Source organism: Lissotriton helveticus, chromosome 2_2 (assembly GCF_964261635.1).
Source record: "Lissotriton helveticus chromosome 2_2, aLisHel1.1, whole genome shotgun sequence".
NCBI lineage: Eukaryota > Metazoa > Chordata > Amphibia > Caudata > Salamandridae > Lissotriton > Lissotriton helveticus.
Window position 1 is genome coordinate 400,900,278 of NC_136060.1, and position 24,235 is coordinate 400,924,512.

A 24,235-nucleotide genomic window follows, 5' to 3' on the forward strand; every position below is an offset into this window, starting at 1 on the left:
GAGGAGGAGACGGCGTTGACCTGTTTAGTCATGGAGAGGGTGGAGTCGAGGATGACCCCTAGGTTGCGTGCTTGGTCGGTGGGTGTTGGAGCAGTTCCCAGTACGGTCGGCCACCAGGAGTTGTCCCAGGCTGAAGGGTTGAATCCGAGGATGAGGACCTCCGTCTTGTCCGAGTTCAGCTTCAGTCGGCTTTTCCTCATCCATTCAGCAACGGCCTTCATTCCTTCGTGAAGTTTGGTTTTGGCAGTGTGAGGGTCCTTGGTGAGGGAGAGTATCAGCTGGGTGTCATCGGCATAGGAGAGGATGTTGAGGTCATGCCAACGGGCGACGTGGGCGAGTGGTGCCATGTAGATGTTAAACAGGGTTGGGCTGAGGGATGAGCCCTGGGCAACGCCGCAAATGATCTCCGTGGCTTCGGAGCGGAAGGGGGGAAGGCGGACGCTCTGTGTTCTGCTGGAGAGGAAGGAGGTGGTCCAGTCCAGGGCCTTCTCTTGGATCCCAGCGTTGTGCAGGCGTTTTCATAGTGTGTGGTGACAGACCGTGTCGAAGGCGGCTGACAGGTCCAGGAGGAAGAGGGCTGCCGTTTCTCCGTTGTCCAGCAGGGACTTGATGTCATCGGTGGCGGCGATGAGGGCAGTCTCGGTGCTGTGATTGCTGCGGAACCCGGACTGGGAAGGGTCCAGGATGTTGTTCCCCTCGAGGTAGTGGGTCAGTTGTTCGTTGACGGGCTTCTCGATGACCTTTGCCGGGAACGGGAGCAGGGAGAAGGGCCGGAAGTTCTTGAGGTTCTTGGGGTCCGCCTTGGGTTTCTTGAGTAAGACGTTGATCTCGGCGTGCTTCCTGCTCTCCGGGAAGGTTGCTGTCTCGAAGGAGGCGTTGATGATTTTCCGGAGATGGGGTGCGATGGATGTGCTGGCTTTGTTGAAGAAGTGGTGTGGGCATGGATCTGACGGAGATCCGGAGTGGACGGTGTTCATTAACTTGATGGTGTCATCGTTGTTGATGTTGGTCCAGTAGAGCAGGTGGTTGGTGCGGATGGTTGGTCGTGGGGGCGGAGGTCTCAGTGGTTGTCGGGGCGGTCGTGGCATTGAAACTGTTGTGGATGTCTGTGATCTTGCGGTGGAAGAAGGTGGCCAGCGAGTCGCACAGGTCTTGCGAGGGTGGGACGTCGTCGGTGTTGGAGCTGGGGTGGGAGAGTTCCTTCACGATGTTGAAGAGCTCTTTGCTGTTGTACGCGCTGTTGTCTAGGCGGTCTTTGAAGGAGGCCCTTTTGGCGGATCTGATGAGGTGATGGTGTCTGCGGGTGGCATTTTTGTGGGTGGCGTGGCTGTCCGGTGTTCGTTCACGGAGTCAGATCTTCTCCAGCTTTTGACAGGTTTGCTTGGAGGCCCGGAGGTCTTCAGTGAACCAGCTGGCTTTTTTGTTGGTATGATTGTTGGAGGGTTGCTTGATTGGGGCGTGGGTGTTGGCACAGTCGTTAATCCACTGTCTGAGGTTGCGGGCGGCGGTGTCGGGTTGGTATGGTCGGCGGGTGGGCTCTCGGTGAGGGTGGTGGTTAGCTGGTCTTCGGTGACTTTGCTCCAGCAGCGATGAGGCATCTGTTGGGTGCGGTGATGCGTGGTGGGTTTCTTGAAGGTGAAGTGGATGCAGCGGTGGTCGGTCCAGTGGAGTTCGTGGTATGGTTGAAGGAGACGTGGGGGCTTGCGGAGAAGATGGGGTCAAGCGTGTGACCAGCGGAGTGGGTGGGTGTTGTGACGAGTTGTCTGAGTCTGAGGTTGGCTAGGTTGTCGATCAGGGTGGTGGTTTTGGTGTCGTCATTGTTCTCGAGGTGGAAGTTCAGGTCCCCGAGGAGGATGTAGTCCATGGAAGCGAGGGCGTGTGTGCTGACGACGTCGGCGATGGAGTCGCTGAACTGTGGTTGGGGTCCAGGTGGTCTGTAGATGGGGGTTCCTCTGAGGGTGGGGTTGGGGTCGGTGTGGATCTGGACGTTCAGGTGTTCGTCGGTGCTGAGGGTGTCGTCGGTGTTGGTCGAGACTCTGAGAGTGTTCCTGTGGACGATGGCGATTCCTCTTCCCACTCTGTTGGTGCGGTCATTGCGGGTGATCTTGTAGCCTTCCGGGACGGCTATGGCTATGTCGGGTACTGAGGCGGGGTTCAGCCAGGTCTCCGTCAGGAAGGCGACATCTGGGGGAGGTTGAGTCGAGTAGGTCCCAGAGTTCACCAGCATGTTTTCGGGCAGAGCGGGTGTTGAGAAGGATGCATCTGAAGTGGTTGGGTTCTTTCCTGGTCGGCAGCATGGTGGGGCGGATGCTTGTGAAACTGCAGTTCCGGCAGGTGAAAGCTCCGTGGGTGTGCTTCGGGGTGGCCAGGAAGCAGGTGTGTGATCGTCCGGTGTTGAGTGTGTGGAGGGTTCTGGCATCGTAGCGGTGTTGGGCGTCGTGGCGTTTGTGGTGTCCAGGGGTCCTGGCGCTGGGCGTTGTCCAGGCACGGACGGGCACAGATGGGCCCGCCTTAGGTGCGCCAGCAGCGCGGCCGCGTAGCGGCTTCCATATGAGGGGATGTGGGAGGGAGGAGCAGCTGGGAGGCGGGGAGGCGAATGGGATTGTAGGTGGGCGGGAAAAACGGGCGGGGGCTGTGGGAGAACTGGGCACAGGAAGGAAAAACAAGTTTAGGCAAGAAAACAAGTACAGGCACAGAGGAATAAAAACAAGTCTGTGCAAGAAAGCAAGTGGACCTTGACACCGGATGGCCTGCTGCTTCAGTAGTACTTGTGGTGGTTCCTTCAATTTCCTGCCGCTCTTTTTCGAACCGAGTGGCTGACATAGCTAGCCAATGTTTGTACTTTGAAACATCTGCTTCATTAAAAGGAATGAATGGTTTGCTGGCCAGTGCCTTTTTGTACCGTGGATCCAGAATAGTGGCACAAATATAATATTGTTCTGTATGTATTTTTTTAAGCCTTTCATTGTCAACTAGGTGGGTTAATAATCTCTCTGCCAACTGATATGCATCTTGCTTGTTAGTATCATGTTTGAACGTTGAAGACACCGCCTTCAGTTGGTGCTCTAGCATGCCCAACAATGGGATAGCTTTGCCCAAATTACAGTCCTCCCTGCTGACTTCACGCATGAAGACCTCAAAAGGATGAAACATGTCTGTCAGGCTTTTAACTAGGTCCCATTCCTCCAACTCTAGCCTCATGTCTTTCATAGAAGAACCCAGTGCAAAGACATACTCATTGATTACCAAGCACTGCTTAGACAGACGTTCAAGTATGTAAAAGGTTGAGTTCCAACGTGTTACCACCTCCTGGATGAGTCCTCTGACTGGCACTCTACAGTCACGTTGAATGGTCCTCAGCTGCTTCCGGGCCTTAAAAGAATGGTTGAAATGTGTGCAGATTCTTCGGCAGGTGGTCAGTAACTTGCTGACTTTGTTTTCTTTTTTCAAGAAATCTTGAACAACAATGTTAATACTGTGCGCCAAACACGGCACTCTGAAATAGCCACCATCATTCATGGCCCTAACTATATTACTGCCATTATCCGTGGAAACATAACCAATCATGCGCTTTCTTGAATGCAGCCATTCAAAGACCTTACTGTTAAGTTAAACTCCTCCAAAATGTTTACTGCAGTATGAGATTTCTCCATGGTAAACATGGCTAATGTTCCATGTTTCCGACTAGCTTGAAAAATTGTGGCAGTGTCAACACCTGCATACATCTTGTCTCTAATGCCTGCAAAAGAGACCCAGTGTGCAGTGATTCACATGTAATCAAGGGCTTGGCAACTGGTCCACATGTCTGTTGTTAGGTGAATAGTGTGAACAGCACTCTTCTGCAAAGCTGCCCCAATCACCACCAGCACATCTTGATGTAGTTCTGGAACCGCAACTCTGGCAAAATAGGACCGGCTAGGAACCTTCCATTTAGGGCAGACTGTTGCCACAAATTCTCGAAAACCCACCCCTTCCACGAAAGAAAAAGGGAGAAGGTCCAGCGCTAACATTTTAGCCAGCATTGCATTATAAAGACGTGCCGTTGGGTGGTTGCGTTCAAATGGTGCCTCAGACCAAAACATGCTTTTAATGGTGGTCTGGACCGTTTTCATATGTGATGAGGAGGATCCAGACCTCTTCAACCCAGTTAGGCTCATTGATGTACTTTTTCGCATTGGTGTCTCTACCAGACTACTGTGCCTCCTTGATGTTGTTGGGGTAGAGGAGTGTGTATGCGCTACCACTGCAGTGCTGCTGCCAGGGGTACTGTGTGTACCAGAAAAAATGCCTCTCGGTTGTTCACCTCCCCCCTGCACGATCAGCTCCTCTTCGTCATCAGATGCAATATCAATGTCTACATTTGGATTTTTACTTTTGGCTTTCCGGATGTTACTTAGGTGCGCCTCTCACTGGATAATGTGGTGTTTTTTTAGATGACCTCTCTAGCCTCCGGTCCCATAGTTGGCACCAAGCTTACCCCGACTAACTACTTGTTTACAAATCAAACAAATTACTAGGTTTTCCGCCTTTTTGCTAATACTAAAGAAGTCCCAAACTGGGGACTGGAGATTTCTGGTGGTGGTGGAGTTGCTACTTTTAGTGCCAGATGAAGTGGAGGATGGGCATGGCTGAATTTGACTCTGTTCTGCACTTACAGCACCACTACTTGAGGTAATGGAGGTCAAGCTGGATAGAGGTCCCTGACGGCCCTTCTGACGAGAAAATATGGAAGCTGTAGGTTGTATTGGTGTAGTAGTTACCTGTGTTGGTGGTGGTACCAGTGCCACGCCGCCCACAACCCGCTCAGCAGCAATTTGGGATAGGGTCAAAATGTCTGTCTACTGCATGCCAGCTGGGGCTAGAGTGACGACTGTGATGACTGGGTCGTCATCGTCAGACTGTTCATCAGTAGCAGAATACATCACTTCTACTTCTTGTTCATCGTCATCACCCATAAGTGAAAGCCTTGTGGGAACCTTCCTTTTAGGCTTATCTACCTTTGTCGGCTCATGGCGTGCCTCCCTCTCAGACTGCATTGGTGGGTTCTGTAGTAGCAAGCCTCAGCCAGGCCTACTAGTGCAAGGGATTCGCCCTTCTCTACACAGAGTCCTTAGACCAATAGCAAGAAGTTGGCACAGAAACTGGAATAGAAAAGACAGAGTTTATTAAACCTCATGAGGTGGAACTACATTCACACAACATCCTTCGGTATAGTATGAGGTAGCACCCTGACTGGAAGGAGCTGGGTCCTTTTATACCCACACAGGGGCTCAAAAGAAGGCGATACAAGTACAAGCTGCTGTTCTTAGGCACATAAAAGGTCATATAGAAATTGCACAGTCGACAAGTGGGAGGAGCTAACAGTTAGCTAGTTGGAGTAATCACATCCTGACAGTTACATGCTAGGGACAGCTGTATGCTCTTCTGAGCATGTGCAAAGTGGAGGAGACTAAACATATCTTGTCTCTAGGCAGATTTCAAGAGCAGTTGACAGGAAGGTAGGACAGAGCACATGGCATACAAAATGGCTGATAGAAATACAAAATGGATTCCGTAAAACGGGCAAGATAGTCTCTAAATACGACATGTCTTCTGCTAATACTTAACCCAATTACTGTTAAATTACCACAGACAACCCTTTCAGCATTTGCTGAAGACATTCGTCTGTCTAGGGTAATCTGGATCTACAGGATGCATATTGATATTCATCATATTATAGTTCACTGCTTAACATTTGCTGTTCTTTTGTAACACTTGTTTTGGTAGGTGTACAAGCAGTAATGCACATAGAGCAAATCATGGGACCATATTGTATACACGTACAGCATGTAAATATTATAATCAGTAGTATACATAGAAATATCTGTAGTTTCCAGCCCCAAGTAACAAAGAGTGTCCATATCCAGTTTGAAAATGTCCATGTACCAGTCTCTCGGTGAATGTCTGTAACAATCTTATGCAGTTTAGAGATTGCGTCATAAACTGAAGGCGAATGGTCCGGGATAAAGACAAAACAGCTGCTACCGATGATGCGGCATGCACCACCACGATCAGCCAAGATCAACTCGAGCACCATCCGATTTTAGAGTGCTACAATTCTTGCAATTTGCAGTTCTTCTGTATTGTTCCCAAGTGCCATAGCTGTCTGATTGGTGACAGCTTCCACTACATGAGTCAATCGTCTGATCTTTCTACTATTTAATGCAGCACCGACGAAGAAAAACAAACCCAAATTGAAATCAGTACTTGTTGTCCGTTTATCTCTATTTTTAGAAACATCATTGTATAGTTTCTGATCAAGATGATGATATGATGCAGGTGCTAAAAACACAGGTGGTAACAAAAATGATATGTAACATACCCCTGACCATCCAATAGGTAATTGGTAATATCCTTTATTAACACATACAAAATAGGTGTTATGTGACGCTACAAAGCTGCTATTGTTAACACCCTCAATGTTTAATACAGTAGTACATTTGCTTCGTCCTACGGGAATTCTCCCAACACTGCTAATACATAAATCTGCTTTGCTCTAGTTACAGAAATCACAAAGGGTCCAATGTTCTTCATATTACTCACATTTGTGAAGACATATGGTGTTGAAATATTGCCCGGTTGGTATTCATCCCATTCCCATTTAGTCCCTTTAGCTTGAGGATACCCATTTTTGTCTTGGTAACATTCTTTATTCAACTGAAAAACGATTCCACCTACTGAAGGCTTTCCATAAGCAAACAAAAGGGCATACCAAGCTTGACATGAACCATTATGAGAAAACGGTAGAGGAATAAAAGGCGTTTCTCCTTTCTTTTGGTGCACAGGTATCAGAAGTTTTTGCTCATGATAAGGAAGAGTGTAGTAGTGATGCTCCAGTGGAGCTGGAGTGGTTGCAACAAAAAGCTGTCGAGCAGGAACTGCTTTCTCAATGAACCAAGTAGTTATTGCCAAAACCAGTAGGGCAACAACAAACCCTACAGCACAAATTATTTCTTATTCATTTCAATTGACAACGATGCTCGATATTTCTAAGAACCTGTTAAAAACAATCGTTGGAGTTCTAATACCTTGGGTAGCCGCTGATTTCTTCACTACGGGCCAAAGCGGGTGTCACTAGACTAATGCAGGGCTGATCCCCCCCCTTGCCTCATTGGCTCTCTGTTTCACACACCCAGGGCAGTAGCTCAACCAGTCTCATTCAAAACTGCAGATTCTTTCCTTGGTCTCAAATCGTATCGCGATGTTCCAGGAATCGTTTGGTCCGGGATGACTTCCGTAGACTCGTCAGATGATAAAGCTTGACCCTTCTCCGTTTCCAGAATCTCTCTATGGTCGATCAGCGCAGCATGTTCCACCAAGGTGGGCGATACGCGCTTGCAGTGTGTTGTATGGAGCCAGTTCTTTCTGTTCGTCACTCGAACCGCTGTCCTTGTAGCCAACAGTACCTACTCCGGACCTCGCCACCTCGGCTCCAAGCTGTTCGATCTGTCGAATGCTTTTATCATCACAGGATCACGGGACGGAGGTCATGGGTCTCACCTGTAGATATATCAGGAAGAGCTTCTCGAACCTGTTGATGAATAGAGGTCAAACTGTCAGTTAACTGTGCCAAATAATCATTCAACAGAACACAAGGCACATCATGTATAGGGCGTGGCTTAGGAACTCCCCAAATGATCATCGATCTTCCAAATACCACCTCATACGGTGTGAGACCTGATCGTAAGAGTGGTAGTGATCTTGTGGATAACAGTGCCAAAGACAATGCATCTGGAAACTTTAGGGACCTGGAAGTCAGTGTTTTCGCCAGCTTCAATTTTAAGGTAGCATTATACCTTTCGACCAATCCTGCTGATTGTGGTTGGAAGACTGCATGGAATTTCTGTTTTATCCCTAATCCTTTCAGGACATAATCAACAACTTGCCTAATAAAATGGGGTCCATTGTCACTCCATAAAGTTTTACAAACACCATATCTAGGGAAAAATTCCTTCAGAAGCACCTTTGCTGTGGTAAGAGCAGTATTAACCTTTGTAGGGTACTCCTCTATCCATTTACTGAAGGCACATACCACCACTAGGACATATTTTAGATTATTGCAGCGTTCAAGTTGGATGTAATCCATCTGCAAAACTTCAAAAGGTAAGTTTGGTGTAGCAAACCCTCCTGTAGAAGTTTGTGTCCCTTTTCCAGGATTGTACTGCCAACAGATCAAACAGGACTGTACCACACATTTAGCTGTGCTGGCAATTTCAGGGTGCTCCCAGACTTGTATAAGCAATTTAGTTATTGCTAGAGCTCCAACATGTGCCAGCCCGTGTGCCATTTGAACCAGAGGTTGTAAATAGGCTGCAGGCAATTTCCACTTATTCATGTCTTTGTTACGCCAACAACCCTCATCGTCCAACATTCCGTCTTTGGACCACTGTTCAAGTTCTTCCATGGAGGCAGATCTCTGTATATCCAATACTTCCTCTCTAGCATCCTGCCAACGCTCAGCTTGTGATTTTACTATGTACATAGGTGTAGTACTTCGCTGTATTGCAGTTTTGCGAGCTACACGATCTGCAAAGGCATTTCCTTGTCCTATTTTGTCAGTGATTTTCTTGTATGCACTACACTTCATAATGGCAACTTTCTTCGGATATGTAAGAGCAGTCAAAAGATTATGTACTAATTCTCCGTGCATTATCTGCATCACATGGGATGTAAGAAAGCCTCTCTCCTTCGAGAGTAGGCCAAAATCATGAACCACTCCAAAAGCATAGCGGCTATCCGTGTAAATGTTCACACATAAGTCAGTACTAAGCTCACACGCTCGTGTCAAAACTATTAGTTCAGCTGCTTGAGCTGACTTCTGTGGTATGCAAGCTGTTTCCACTACTGTTTCAAGTGTCGTGATTACGTGTGCAGCTGAGGTTGTGCCATCTGGTAACTTCAAACAAGACCCATCAACCCACAGCTCCCCATAGACATCTGGAAGGGGCGTATCTTGCAGATCAATGCGACCCTTTGTCTGTTCCTCAGTAAGGAATATACAATCATGAGGCTCCTTTGACTGAGACTGAGTCACAGGATATGGCAGCAAAGTGGCTGGGTTTATTGTAGCACACCTCTTCAATGTAATATGGGGTGCTAACAGTGTCAATTCGTATCCTGTCAAGCGAGCACTAGTTAAATGCTGAGTTTTAGTCTGATTCAAAAGGGCATCTACTGCATGGGGTACTAGCACCAACAGTTTGTGTGACAAAACTATCCCTGCACTCTGACGTATAGACACGGCTGTCGCTGCAACTGAACGGAAACATCCAGGCAACGCACGAGCAACAGGCTCAAGAACTGCAGAGAAATATTCACAGGGGCGTTGCTTGTCACCGTGCGTCTGTACTAAAACTGACAATGCACAGCCATCTTTCTCACGTACATAGAGTGTAAAGGCCTTCATATAATCAGTGTTAGGTGTACCTAACACTGGTGCAGAGCAAAGAGTTTGTTTCAACTGGCGAAAAGCATTTTGACATTCATCTGTCCAAGGAAGAGGAATCGGAGTGTTCTTAATCAAAAGTACCAACAATGGTTTAATAATGTGTGAAAAACCCAATATCCATTGCCTACAAAATGAAGTTAGCCCAATAAATGCACAAACATCTTTCTGTGTGGAAGGTACTGGAGTGTCTAAAATTGCTTGAAGGCGATCTGATGTCAGTGCACGTCCCTCCTTAGACAGAAGATGACCTATATAGGTTACCTTCGGTCTACAATATTGCAATTTCTTTTGAGATACTTTATGGTGATGTGTCGCAAGAAAAGAAAGTAAGGACAAAGTACATGTTTCACACTGCTCAGGTGTATCAGCTGGCAACAAGATGTCATCGACATATTGTATGAGAGCCACTCCTTCAGGCAAAATAAAGGAATCGAGTTGTCTTTTTAAGGCTTGCCTATAGATACTCGGACTCTCAGTGTACCCTTGAGGAACTCTACAAAAGCTGTACGATCTATTATTCAAAGTGAAACCGAACAAATATTGGCTATCAGGATGAATAGGAATTGAGAAGAAAGCGTTCTTCAGATCCACTACTGAAAATGTAGTTGCAGTTGGAGGGACCAAGGTAAGCAGTGTCGTTATGTCAGATACTACAGGATAATGTGGTACTACAATCTTGTTGACCTCTCTCAAGTCAATGATAAATCTATAAATCTTAGTGTCAGCATCTTTTTTCAAAATGGGAAGAATCGGACTATTGCAAACATTATAAGGAACTTCTTCCACTACCCCCACTTCAATCAGGTCTTGTACAAAACGTGTAAGTGCTTCTTCACCTTCTCGAGAAATTTTATACTGAGGCAATCTCGGCAGTATAGCACCCTCCTTGACACTAATATGTACTGGTGGAATAATCATTTGCCCTACGTCAGTGTCTGAAGTAGCCACCAAAGTACTAGGGAGTGAAGCTAGTGCAATATCCTCTTTTACAATACAGGATCTCTCAATCATGGGGTGGTTGTCATTTAAAATAACCCGTACTCCTTCCGGAGAACATAATATCGTGCCCCTGAAATATTTGAGCATGTCAAAACCCACAATATTGTCTGGTGTATTTGGAGAAACCAAAAATGGACATGGAGCAGTAAACTTATCAACATGGAGTGCAAGTGGTTGTGACAATGGGCTAAGGGTGGATGTTCCATCGAAACCTATTGATGTAATAGTTAAGCCAGACAGGGGAGCCTCAGGAATCAAGGGGCAGATTTATGAGGCCCTTGCGCCTCTTTGCACCGCAATTGCGTCACTTAATGTGACGCAACGGCGGCGCAAACAATGCACCCTATTTACAACGTGACGCATCTAGGAGATGCGTCACGTTGGAAAGCCCTGCGCCATAAGGAGGCGTTCCTGCGCAGGGGGGGCGTTCCTGCGCAGGAACGCCTCCTAAAAGTGGCTGAGTGAAATCTATGAGATTTCACTCAGTCACTTTCTACGTCAATTCCTTACGCCTGCGTGAAGCAGGCGTAAGGGTGACGCAACATGCATTGAAGAGGTGGCCCCTGTGCATTGCAGGAGTCATGTCGCACTTGCGACATGACTCCTGCAATGCGCCGCCCGTACGCCGAGAGATGCGTCACGCATCTTCACTGCCTTGCACCATGGTGCGCCGCATTGTAAATGCATTGTAAATGCATTGTAAATGCATTGTAAATGCGGCGCACCATGGGTGGCGGAGCAGTGGCGCACTGTGGCGCACATTAACTGGCGCATCCCTGGGGATGCGCCAGTTAACATAAATCTGCCCCCAAGTGTTTAGATAAGGCGCTACGGGTAGCTCCTGTATCAACCAGAAACTGATCAGTAGAACCCAAAACATGTGCTGTAACATAGGGACCCTTCTGATCTACTGGAACTTCAACTGATTCCTTACCCCATCCTAGGCAATCCTATGCATAAGCAGAATCTTGCAAATTAGACGGCTCATAGTCGGACATTTGATATTGATTCCGTCTGTCAAAATTATTGGCCCCCTCTTGTCCACGTGTATTAGCATCAAACCTAGCACGATCATTCGTGTTTCCTACAGGCCCTGAATATCCTGAACGATTTCTCATTTGTCCCCGACCAGGTGAACCCTGCTGAGTACGTCGTACTGGACAATTAGAAATCCAATGTCCGAATTGTCTACAATACACACATTGATCAACAGAGAAATCTACACGAGGATAGGGAGGAAAAGACGAACCATAAGATCCACGTCCACCTCTATTATTACCTCTAGAAGTTGGGCCATAAGCTTGAGCCATCATAACCTTTCTTTTTAACTCTTTACATTTTTTATCTACCTTACTTTTCCCTTCTAATTATTGTCGTTCATAATACTGAGCCATAGTTAGGAGAGAAACCGGAGAGGAGGTAGTCCATGAACTTTTTCTGGCCTTTAGGCGACTAGCTATTTCTGGCAAAAAGTTTGTGACATATTAATCGACAAACAGATGCCTACCCGTGTCATCTGTCAATGACTGGCCACTAAAATCGTGAAATGCTTCTTCAAAGCATGTGAAAAAATCTGAAACTCATTCATCTATTTTTGCTTGCAAGACACTAACATAGTCCAATCTATCTTTTTAGGGGGAATAATCGTCTTTAATTTAACCAATATAGCTGATGGAAGATCTAAAATTTGCTGATACCTTTTTTGTGCACGTTCTCTATCTTTATCTGATTGTTCTATATCTGACCACAATGCTCCAAATACCACACGATCGTCAACTTTACGCACAGTTCTCCACATATATATGGAGAAGTGTGGCTCAAATGGTTAGAGCGGCAGACCCTGATGCAGAGGTCTGGCCCGGGACCAGGGTTCAATACCCGCCTTGGCGGGTCTTGGGCTCAATTTCCTCGGACCTGACAATTCTCGCCTCGGTGCCTATTCTAATCATGGGTCCCACTCTGCGACTCTGGGCAATAGCTTGCTTAATCTCCAGAACGGCCCCAAAAGCGCTGGGATGCCTGGTTTCACCCTGGGGGGTGCCCAGGAGTGGACACTCACAGGGAAAACCAGGAAAGGTTCCTAAGCAGTATACGGACAGTGCCGGGACACTACCTCAGGGAAGTAGCTGTGCGCTCTATAAATACTGGTACATTTACATATCAGATGGTAATATTAATTCAAAGCACAAATCAATGTCAGACAAAGTCATAGTACAAGAACTAATGGCACCCTCAATTTCTTCATAAAAAGCTGTGGGATTCTTTCGCGGATCAGGCAATGCATTTTTAAAAGCCATGACATCTGCTCTATTCCAAGGAGTGTAAACCCAATTATAAATAAAATATCCTTTCTCGTCAATAGAAGTCTTATCATCACCTGTACCTGTTCCTTTAGGAGGAACATATAAAGGCGTGGCTTCCCGCATGGCTTTCACATTTACAACATTGTTATCTGTGTCGGGCGTCGGAGCTCGTGCCATGTTGATTCGAGATGTTTGTGCAGCTGCGTCTGCTGCCTTTTTCTCTTCCCGTAAACGGACTGCTTCATCACGTACTTTAACCAAGCGTCTGCTCGTATCAGCCACCTGGGAAAAGACAAAAGAACAACCTCTGTAGCCAATATCTCAGTAAAATATTTCTGTTCCTTTTCTGACCAATTCTTAACAGTATCTGGAAATTCAGAAGCAGTGAGAGTACCATGATCGGCTTTTCGCGCCGCAGATCTAATCTGAGAGGAACGTTCGGTATTTAACATTGAGGGAGTGTCTCGGTCTTTATCCTGATCTGTCAGAGAGTCCTCATCTGACTCATTAGGAGCAGAAGGGAAAATATACGGAGGTGGAGAACGATCTAATTAGAGAGAATCATCTTGCCGTTTATTAAGAATAGGATAGAGAGGCCTACGAATTGCATATTGGCCATTTACCTGTAACTGACACTCCCTATCTTCTCTTTCTTTAGATTCTCTCATCTCTTCATTTTTCATATCTAAGGCTTTCGCATGCACACTTTTATGCTGTTCTTTTTCAATCAAGGCCTTTTCACCCTTCATTCGCTCACGCACTTCTTCATCCCACTTTGCACACAGTTAAACATATCTTGCCTAGCCTTTCGCTTGAACATTCGTTGCTCAACATACTGAATCTTTCGCAAATCAAATTACTCATGCATAGGCCAACGCAACTCAGGATCCTTGCGAGTGTATTTATTCCACAATTTGCTGTACATTATGGACGAAACACCATATTTAATATACATCTCCCTATTAGGTGTCCGGGGGGGCCTGTTGTCCTTCATCACATTTCAAATTGGTACCACTACAAAAGCAACACAACTTACGAAGTGTGCTAAAAACAGGCATGCCGAAAATAGTGCAAAATATGCAGTATTATAAAAAGTAGCGCTTAAAGTACTCTTTGTACGTTGCGCCGTTCGAATTTCATAGGAGTAGAGAAAAATCTCCTCATCACCTGCCTATATGTGTTGCAAGACATACATCAACTTTACATAGAATCATTTCAAACTTTTAGCCAATACATAGGAAATTGCCGTAGTAAGCGTATCTAAACTACCTTACTAATTACAAGGCATCATACTCACAGCAAGTGCCGTAAAACGGTTCTTACCAGTGAAATAGTGTCCAGGTTCCTCCTGCCAAGTTCTCAAATCGACCAAACGGTCACTACACAGCGGATCAACAGAAGAGATCTCAGTCGAGGACCGGCACCACCTGAATGGTCAGATCAGAAAGAAAGGGAAAACGCAGTGGATACCAAGACTCGGGTCTCCTCTGGCAGTGATCACGTCCAAAGCGAGATTCCAATCCTTAGTCTCGACCAGTCCTTCGGGAATCCGAGTCGCCGATGAGCCCCACGTTGGACGCGCCAATTTGTAGTAGCAAGCCTCAGCCAGGCCTACTAGTGCAAAGGATTCTCCTTTCTTTACACAGAGTCCTTAGACCAATAGCAAGAAGTTGGCACAGAAACTGGAATAGAAAAGACAGAGTTTATTAAACCTCATGAGGTGGAACTACATTCACACAACACCCTTCAGTATAGTATGAGGTAGCACCCTGACTGGAAGGAGCTGGGTCCTTTTATACCCACACAGGGGCTCAAAAGAAGGCGGTACAAGTACAAGCTGCTGTTCTTAGGCACATACAAGGTCATACAGAAAATGCACAGTTGACAAGTGGGAGGAGCTAACAGTTAGCTAGTTGGAGTAAACACATCCTGACAGTTACATGCTAGGGACAGCTGTATGCTCTTCTGAGCATGTGCAAAGTAGAGGAGACTAAACATATCTTGTCTCTAGGCAGATTTCAAGAGCAGTTGACAGGAAGGTAGGACAGAGCACATGGCATACAAAATGGCCGATAGAAATACAAAATGGATTCCATAAAATGGGCAAGATAGTCTCTAAATACGACATGTCTTCTGCTAATGCTTAACCCAATTACTGTTAAATTACCACAGTTCCAATCAACATCTAGATCATCAGAAGGAAGGGGGCTTGAAGAAGAACTTGTACTAGCCCTCCTTGACCTTTTTCTTTCTGGGGATCTGGAAGACAATGGATCATCAGGCAGAGTGGCTTGCTTGGATGATACCTCCGATTGAATCTCGATTTCCTGATGTGCCCCTACTTCTGGAGGAATAAGCATTGTGGGCAGTAGTGCCTCTACTTGCGCCACTCCTTGCGCCACTCCTTGCGCCTCTCCTTGCGCCACTCCCTGCTCTTCTCCATGCGCCACTCCTTGCGCCACTCCTTGCGCCACTCCTTGCGCCACTCCTTGTGCCTCTCCTTGTTGCACCTGTGGCTGTCGTTGCACCTCTGGTTGAGCACTCATCAGATGAGTTACACCCTGCGTTGATTGGATGTTACTTTCTTGCGATGAGTCAACGCCAACATCACTGGTCGATGGTGATTGAGCAATTAAAGTTGCTGCCTCTGCGGCACTCATGGCCTTGGGCCTAACTTGGAGTGGTGGCACTGAGACCAATAAAGCTGAGGTGCTGCTCCCAGCTTGGTCCCCGTTGGACACCGCTGCTGCAGGTGTAGTTTTTTTTTCCCCAAAAAAGTGTCTGTGGGCAAACCAGTCTCCTTGGTAAGTGCCGGCGCCACTTGCTTCTTCTGCTCCTTCTTACTGGCAGTGGCACTGCCAACTTTCTTGGTAGAGGAGCTACGGCCACCTTTCTTTGGGTCCATCTTCTTCAGATGTCAGAACAAGAGGCAGCAGTTGCACGAGTTGCAGAGTTGTCTGTGGCCACACGTGACATCAGATGACGTTGTGCTGCACACACCGCAGCAGGACTTCTTCCTGGCACTGATGATGAACGATGAAGATGATTCGTGGTTCACTTTGTGCACCTAAAAGCAAAGGAAGCCAGAGGAACATCAGTTAAATAAATGTTGCATATGTCGTGCTTCAATTAATATTTGCAACTAGGCATTTATTATTATTACAACACACCCAAAAACGGAAAGACCAAAAATAAAAATTGCAACTACTTCTAATCAAAAATGGATGTTTACATTAATAGAAGAGAGACCCCACAGAAAGACTTGGTCCATGCACCACTGAGTACCCCTTGGCATAATGGATGAAAGCAGGGCAGACTGGGTGCAGGTCTATGACACAAAGCACACTGCCTGGCTTCAAAATGGCCCCTTGACCCCCACCCACATGGCCAGGCCCTGCCTGGACCAGGCCTCACAATGGCCACCACCCACATGGCCAGGCCCCAACACCACCCCAAAAAATCGAAAAACACACAAAAATCTCCACAATCCAATGCCATCCATGCCCTAAATGAAGTTTAAATTCAAGAGACCCCACAGAAAGACTTGGTCCATGCACCACTGAGTACCCCTGCGCATAATGGATGCAAGCAGGGCAGACTGGGTGCAGGCCTATGGCACAAAGCACACTGCCTGGCTTCAAAATGGCCCTATGACCCCCACCCACATGGCCAGGCCCTGCCTGGACCAGGCCTCAAAATGGCACCACCCACATGGCCAGGCCCCAACACCACCCCAAAAAATCGATAAACACACAAAAATCACCACAATCCAATGCCATTCATGCCCTAAATGATGTTTAAATTCAAGACACCCCACAGAAAGACTTGGTCCATGCACCACTGACTACCCCTGGGCCTACTGGCTAGTGTGGCTTTACATGCACCACAAAATAAAAAATAAAAATCCACATATAACCGTGAGCTATTCAATTCCATGACATAAATGATAATTACGTTCAACAAAACTCACAGAAACAGTTGTATCATGCACCCATGACTAACCCTGGGCCTACTGGATACTGTGCCTACCCACAATATATTTTTTTTAAAGTTGTGAAAAAGTTAAAAAAATTGTAGTTGCAGCAACTGCAATGCCCCACACAAACAACACCAACTTATTTGTAAAATCTCAAATCCAAAAGTAATCCAAATGTGATCCAAACAAAAAGTCCTCAAATACAAATATCCAGCAGCAGCCACAAAAAGTAATCCTTCCAGCTCCAGATCCAAATGAAAAGTGACCAGGACATGGATAAAGCATTGGGAGGAGCCTGCTGGACAGGAACAGGAAGTTGGAGACTCTGGGGCACTTCCTTCCTCCCACCCCCCAAAAATGGACTTCTTGCACAAAAAAGTGCAGCCAAATGTCAATCTGAGGAGTTATTCTGATCCAAATCATCATTTTCAAAAGGTTTATGCTGCCTGCGGTAGATTTCTTGTCCAGAATTGCAATTTTTGCAAGTTCGGGAAAGCGAGCTGTTCGAATCTCCCGCCGGAAGTCAGCTGCGCGTCGCATCTACGTGTTCGCAATTGCTTACTCCCGCGATGCGTAATCGCGGGCCCTTATGACGTATTCGCGTTCTGAAACTCTCGCAGCGCAAGATGGTGGGCCGCTATGACGTACTCGCGGTCGAAAAGTCTTGCGCGATCACGCAGCCAGATCCAAAATGGTGCAGCGCACGCAAACCGGGAGGAAAAAGAATTCGGCGAACTCAGAATCACGGTAAGTCAACGCCGCGTGTGCGCGATTATATTTTTGAAGTGCGACCAAGCAAAAAAATCCGCCAGCTTGCCATCTGTGAATTTATTGACAATTTCGCGCGATTCGCGGACCACGAATTTGTTACAAATTTGCAAATTCCGTGAGCGGAACGGATTTTCAGCCCACACTTACAGCCCTCACATCCGGGACAAATGTGGTTGTTCCCCTACATGTGCTTCCCTATACAGTGCATCCCAGGCTTTCTCTCTACCATCTGAGGGAGGTACCAACCCTGGCGTGGTGCAGGTATCCCCTGGGCACCAATCTCCTGTCCACAGACTACCACCTGCCACCCTCCCCCTTCTGGTGGTCCTGGCGGTCGCATCCATGGCTGTACCCTGCAGAGAGGGCCAGCATATGGCCATGGTGGCCAGGGTAGGAGGACTTCTTCCATCAGTAGGTAGTTGTGAGACAGGACATTCATGCCATAGGGGCTACCCTGTCAGTCATGTCTGAGGCCCTGCAGGACATGCGGCAAATCCCTCCGGTGATGGACAGACAGACCCAGGTATTGGACATGATGGATAGATCTTGGCAAGACATGTCCAAGAATATCAAATACATAATATCCATCCAAAGGGAAGAGAGTGCAAGACCCCATGCCTTGGCCATGAAGTTGATGGAGGGCATGCTGAAACTGATCCAAAGTCTCCCTTCAGGGTCAATGCAGAGAGGGGAGCCATCACATCTGCCTGCAGCACATCACACCCACACACCTGTACCACAAACTGCATAGGATCACAGCAAGAGTACACTTCCACCACCGACCCATGTCAAGGCATTCCCCACACCTGCACATCACCCCCTCCCCACTGTCCAGGCATGCCCCACACCTGCACCTCCACCAACAGCCCCGTACAGGCACTACCACAACCTGCACATCCACCACCACCCTCTGTCCAGTCACTACTACCACCTGCACACCCACTCCCTGCCCATGCACCCCACCACTGTACAGGCACCATCAGCCCCTGTCTATGAACTTCCCTTGTACAGACAGATGCACCACACCAAGCTACACCTCGGGGACAACTTAAACGTACTCACCCAACAACCTTCACTTTCAACTTTGCAAAGTTGCAAGCACGATCCCCCTAGATCACATCTCAAATATATCATCTGGTGTGAATATGTGTAAATAAAATCTAAATCTCCTTACAAGTCAAGACTAAGTTGCATATTATGTACTGATGGAAAAATGTTTACCCTTGTGGTGTCCTAGAGATGTGAGGATGAATGTGTGAGTGACACATGTAAGAGTGTAACCCCATCAGTGCAACACGCCATTATGTGCAGAGCAAACAACAACTCACAAGATATATGTCCACACCTTGAACAAGACATTCACAATGAAATTAAACAAGATAAAGTATGAATCAAAATATAAGTTTATGTAAATGAAATGTTTTTGAGAAGAAAAAAAAATAAAACAGTCCATTTGGAAGGAAGAAAGGAAAACAAATAATATTCTTCACACAGAACATGAATAAAACACTTCATGAAGCGTCAGGGGTACCAGTATATATATACAAGGGACAAAGTAAATAAGTTTCCAAAACAATGTCAGAGTCCAACAGTTCAAATGTCCTTCTGGTCATCGTCTATCTCCACATTGTCCAGATCCTCAGAATCTGAAGCAGGCTCCTGGCTGGTGCAGGACCATGCACCACACGTGGTAAGGATATACGAGGAGTACGGGGAAACAGTGTGGGACAATTTACAGGGGGAAACATTGACAGTGGTGTGGGAGGGACGTTGGGATAGGACAGACAACATGGCTGCACCCAAGAAAGTGACACTGGCAGTGAGGGTGCCATGGCTCTTCCATTTTCCTCTTGTATCAGACACAACTCAGTGCAGATCTGCAGCATGATGGAAGAGGCCATGTCTGGCTGACCCTCCATACCCACATCACTTCCCGTGGTCCAGCCACAGTAGTTACAACACAGTGTTTGGATGGAACATGAGGGGTGTGGTATCTCGGGTTCGTGGCCGATGTTGGTGTCTTCATGGCAGCCACTAAGAGGAGGACTCGTTGCAGAGGATGCAGCTAAAAATCCCAGATAAAATAGAGACCTAGGAGTTAGGGAGTCAAGTCAAGTCAGGGGATTTATATAGCGCACTACATACCCAGAGGGTCTCAAGGCGCTTAGAAAGGAGAGGAGGATTACTTGTCAAATATCCACGTTTTAAGTTGCTTTCTGAATGCTAGGTGGTTCTGGGTAAGGCGAAGGTAATCGGGGAGTGAGTTCCATGTTTTAGCAGCCAGGTATGAAAAGGATCTGCCTCCCATGGTGCTCTTGTTGATGCGGGGTACAGTGGCGAGGGCTTGGCTGGAAGAGCGTAGTTGGCGGGAGGGGGTGTAGAAGGACAGTCGTGAGTTGAGGCATTCTGGTCCGATGTCGTAGAGTGATTTGTGTGCGTGGGTTAGCAGTCGGAAAGTGATTCTCTTATTGACGGGTAGCCAGTGGAGGTCTTTAAGGTGACCAGAGATGTGTTCGTTGCGTGGGATGTCTAATATGATCCTGGCTGAGGCGTTTTGGATTCGTTGGAGTTTCTTCTGGAGTTTGGCGGTAGTGCCTGCGTAGAGGGTGTTTCCGTAGTCCAGTCGGCTCGTGACCAGGGCATGGGTGACTGTTTTCCTTGTTTCGGTGGGGATCCAGGGAAATGTTTTTCTGAGCATGCGAAGAATGTTGAAGCAGGAAGAGGATACGGCGCTGACTTGTCTGTTCATTGAGAGTGAAGAATCCAGGATGATGCCTAGGTTCCGTGCGTGGTCTGTCGGGATGGGTGCTTTTCCGAGGGCTTCCGGCCACCAGGAGTCGTCCCATGCAGAGGGGGAGGTACCTAAGATGAGGACTTCTGTTTTGTCTGAGTTCAGTTTCAGACGGCTTTGTTTCATCCATTCGGCAACTTCTTTCATTCCTTCGTGTAGGTTAGTTTTGGCGGTGCTGGGGTCATTGGTGAGAGAAAGGATCAGTTGAGTGTCATCCGCGTAAGAGATGATGTTGAGGTTGTGTTGGCGGGCGATGGCCGCGAGGGGGCTCATGTATACGTTGAAGAGGGTGGGGCTGAGTGAGGATCCTTGTGGTACGCCACAGATGACTTCAGTGGCCTTGGACTTGAATGGTGGGAGGCGGACTCTCTGGGTTCTTCCGGTGAGGAACGAGGTGATCCATTCAAGTGCTTTTCCTTGGATTCCGATGTTATTGAGGCGTTGTAAAAGGGTGCTGTGGCAGACTGTGTCGAATGCTGCAGAGAGGTCGAGGAGGATGAGGGCGACTGTGTCTCCGTTGTCCAGTAGAGTTCGAATGTCGTCTGTTGCTGCGATGAGGGCGGTCTCAGTGCTGTGTTTTGCTCGGAAGCCAGATTGTGAGGAGTCGAGGGATTTGTTGGCTTCGAGGAAGGCGGCGAGCTGGTTGTTGACAGCTTTCTCGATGACTTTGGCCGGGAAAGGAAGGAGCGAGATGGGGCGGTAATTTTTGAGTTCGGTGGGGTCCGCTGTGGGTTTTTTCAGAAGGGCGGTGAGTTCAGCGTGTTTCCAGTCTTCCGGGAAGGTGGCGGAGTTGAAGGAGCAGTTGATGACGTCTCGGAGGTGCGGTGCTATGACGGAGTCTGCTTTGTTGAAGATGTGGTGAGGACATGGGTCAGTGGGGGATCCTGAGTGGATGGAATTCATCAGGCGGATTGTGTCCTCAGTGGAGATTGGGTTCCAGTCGTTAAGGGTGTTCACGGGGGGAGAATGTTCAGCAAATGGTAGGGTGGGTTGGTTTCCGGGTTGGTTGTCGAAGCTGTTGTGGATGTCTGCAATCTTGTTGTGGAAGAATGAGGCTAGGGAGTCGCAGAGGGCTTGAGAGGGGGTGATGTCGTTGGAGTTGGCCGAGGGATTGGAAAATTCCTTGACGATGTTGAAAAGTTCCTTGCTGTTGTGGGCGTTGTTGTCAAGTCGATCCTTGAATGCTGTTTTCTTGGCCTTACGGATTAGTTGGTGGTGAGTGCGGGTGGCGTTTTTGAAGGCGTCCTTGGTGCTAGTGGTTGGGTCTTTTTTCCAGGCCTTTTCAAGGGAGCGGCAGAGTTTCTTGGACTTCTTAAGATCATCGTTGAACCACGAGGCCTTTTTGCTGCAAGGTTTGTTTTGACGAGGGGATGATGGCCGGCCCAAGTTGTGTTGTGGCCTGCACTGGGACACCTCACCAAAAGAAAGTAGTGAATGGTCTGGGGAGAGTCGATTTCACCCTCCCCTGGGCAGAGGTTTCCAGTTCTCCCCCCTTCAATGTCCTCAGCCTCCACCTGGTCCGTATCACAACAGGTGTGTTCCTGCTCAGTCCGCGTGGGCGCAATTTCCCTTCCTCCTGATGTACAAGGTCCCTCCTCATCCTCATCAGTCATTGAGAGAGGTTGTGGCTGCCAGTGAACTAAAGATGTCCTGCTCCGATCCGTGTCCTGGTTCTATTGGCCAGCTGAGCCCACTGAAATGCAAAATAAATCATTATGTAGTGGTTGTACATGTCAAAACAAGACACATAACTACATGAGGCAAGGGTAGACTTTGTTCTCCTCTGATCATACTATACAAATGTAAGTGAATTTGAGCCTAAAGTACGTGTATGTTCACTGAGATCTCCTGATTTGACTCACACATGGATATCTCACTTGAATTTTGAAGGCTTGCACTTCTGTACTGTACCAACCCTCAGCTTCTACATTCTTGTGATCTGTGTGTGTCCTGTCATTGCTACATAGGCAGCTTCCAATCCCAGTCTACAAAAGGAGATCGGAAACAGTCCGGCTGTTATTGGAAGGGCCTGTAATATGGAGTGTCTGCACTTTTACTTTTCGACAAATGTCATCTGCTGTGTAGCATTACATGAGACAACACGAATGCTGATTGAGGGACACACATCCATGTAGGGTCTGGGATATTAGCTTTGCTAAGTGAGGAATCTAAACGTTTGATATTCCCTCACAAAAGCAGACAATCCTAATGGCGATGGGAGGACTGGCCCAATATCTCCTCTGCCTTTTGCAGGGTCCAGCGTTGTAGGTCCTCCCAGCGCTTGCGGCATTCCCTGGCCTTCCGGGAATGGACGCCCGCTGCACTGCAGTGCTCACCAATGGTGGCTCATAGTCTGGCACATGCTGCTTTGCTAAACTGGTCCTCAGGACCCCTATAAAGCTGAGGAAATTTGGACATCACCCCCTATGCTAGTATGTCTAATTCCCTTTCAGTGAAAGAATGGGTTCCAGTCGGTTTCCAGAACTTCAGGCCCGAAAGCGTAGTCTCCGCTTACAGAGCATAGTCTCCAAAAGTGGCGCGTCGGGTCAGCGTACAAGGCCTACGCTCCGCATATGGAGGGTACACATTCGGGATAGAAATTCCGGAAAGTAACAGGAACCCATTATTTCATACAGCAAATTACATACAGGAAGTGGTAGGCAGGAAATGTATCACAGGAAGTTGCTGATAGCCATGTTTTATTCATTCAGAGTAATCTTCCATCACAGATTAGATCCTCTGCCATCTGTTCTGTAGCAGAGACCCCTAAATTGACACATTAAGAGAACATCAGAGACATGAAACAAAAGCTAGAACAGATAAATAATGTTTGGACTGGGCCAAGGGGGTGAGCAGGCACAATATCACATCCCAGGAGAGTTTGCTCCGTTGCATTGGTACATGTAGTCCATAATTTGTGCTCAACTCAAGAGTTGAATGTTGTGGTACTGTAAATTTGGGGGAAGCAGTGCTGTGTATCCCAGACACATAGGGCCTGATTCACCAAGATCACCACTCACATTGTTAGCCGCTCAGCTGTGGGGGAGTCAAATCTGTTGGGGGCAAATACTCCCCAATACAATTGTTAGGCCCCTTTGTGATTCAGGCACACATTCTCAAAAGGTCCTGGGAGGTCACTCACATGCACATACATCTAATCCTCTGAGTCAATGGATTCCTTAGGGACATCAACAACAACGATTGCTGACATCTTCACATGACCTGATGCATGGCCAATCTTTTGACTCCTTTCAACAGCAGTAGTTTACAAACATCTAGTGTGGCTTGAAAAATAGTCTCAGGGTGGAATTCTTGGGCTGAGTCGTAATTATCCAACGTTCATCAGTGACAACAGACTGCAAACCACATTTTGTCCATAACACAACAAGTTGCTCAGGTGAAAAAAGTGTCAACCAGCTGATCAGGGACTTGCATACCCTGATCTCTGTTATGTGCAATGGCCTGGTGCCCAGATTCAGAGCTAGCTGAGGTACAAGAGGTGTGTATAAGCCATGACTTAAAGCTCTGTTGTGCAAAACACAGCAGGTTAATATGATCTTGCACACTACTTCAGGGAAATACATCAGCACACCCCCTGTACAGTCGAGGCATCTGAATCGCGACTTCTTAAGAGATTAAGGGTGTTGGTATTCGTCATCTTACTACCGCTTTATATGCACCGAACATGAATAGTTTGGTGTAGTGATTTAAAAGGCCTCTGGTAGAAGGTATCCAGTTGGCTCTTAAGTCCAGAATTGAAGTGAAACAACATATTGCTGACTTGTTGTTGACTTATCACTGTATCTCCCATTGTAACCCTAAATGTTCTCCGTTCAAGTTGCTCAAAGGGAGGACTCCAAGACAAACATTTTATCCTGGGTGGTTGTTTCCCAAAATAAACACTTGTA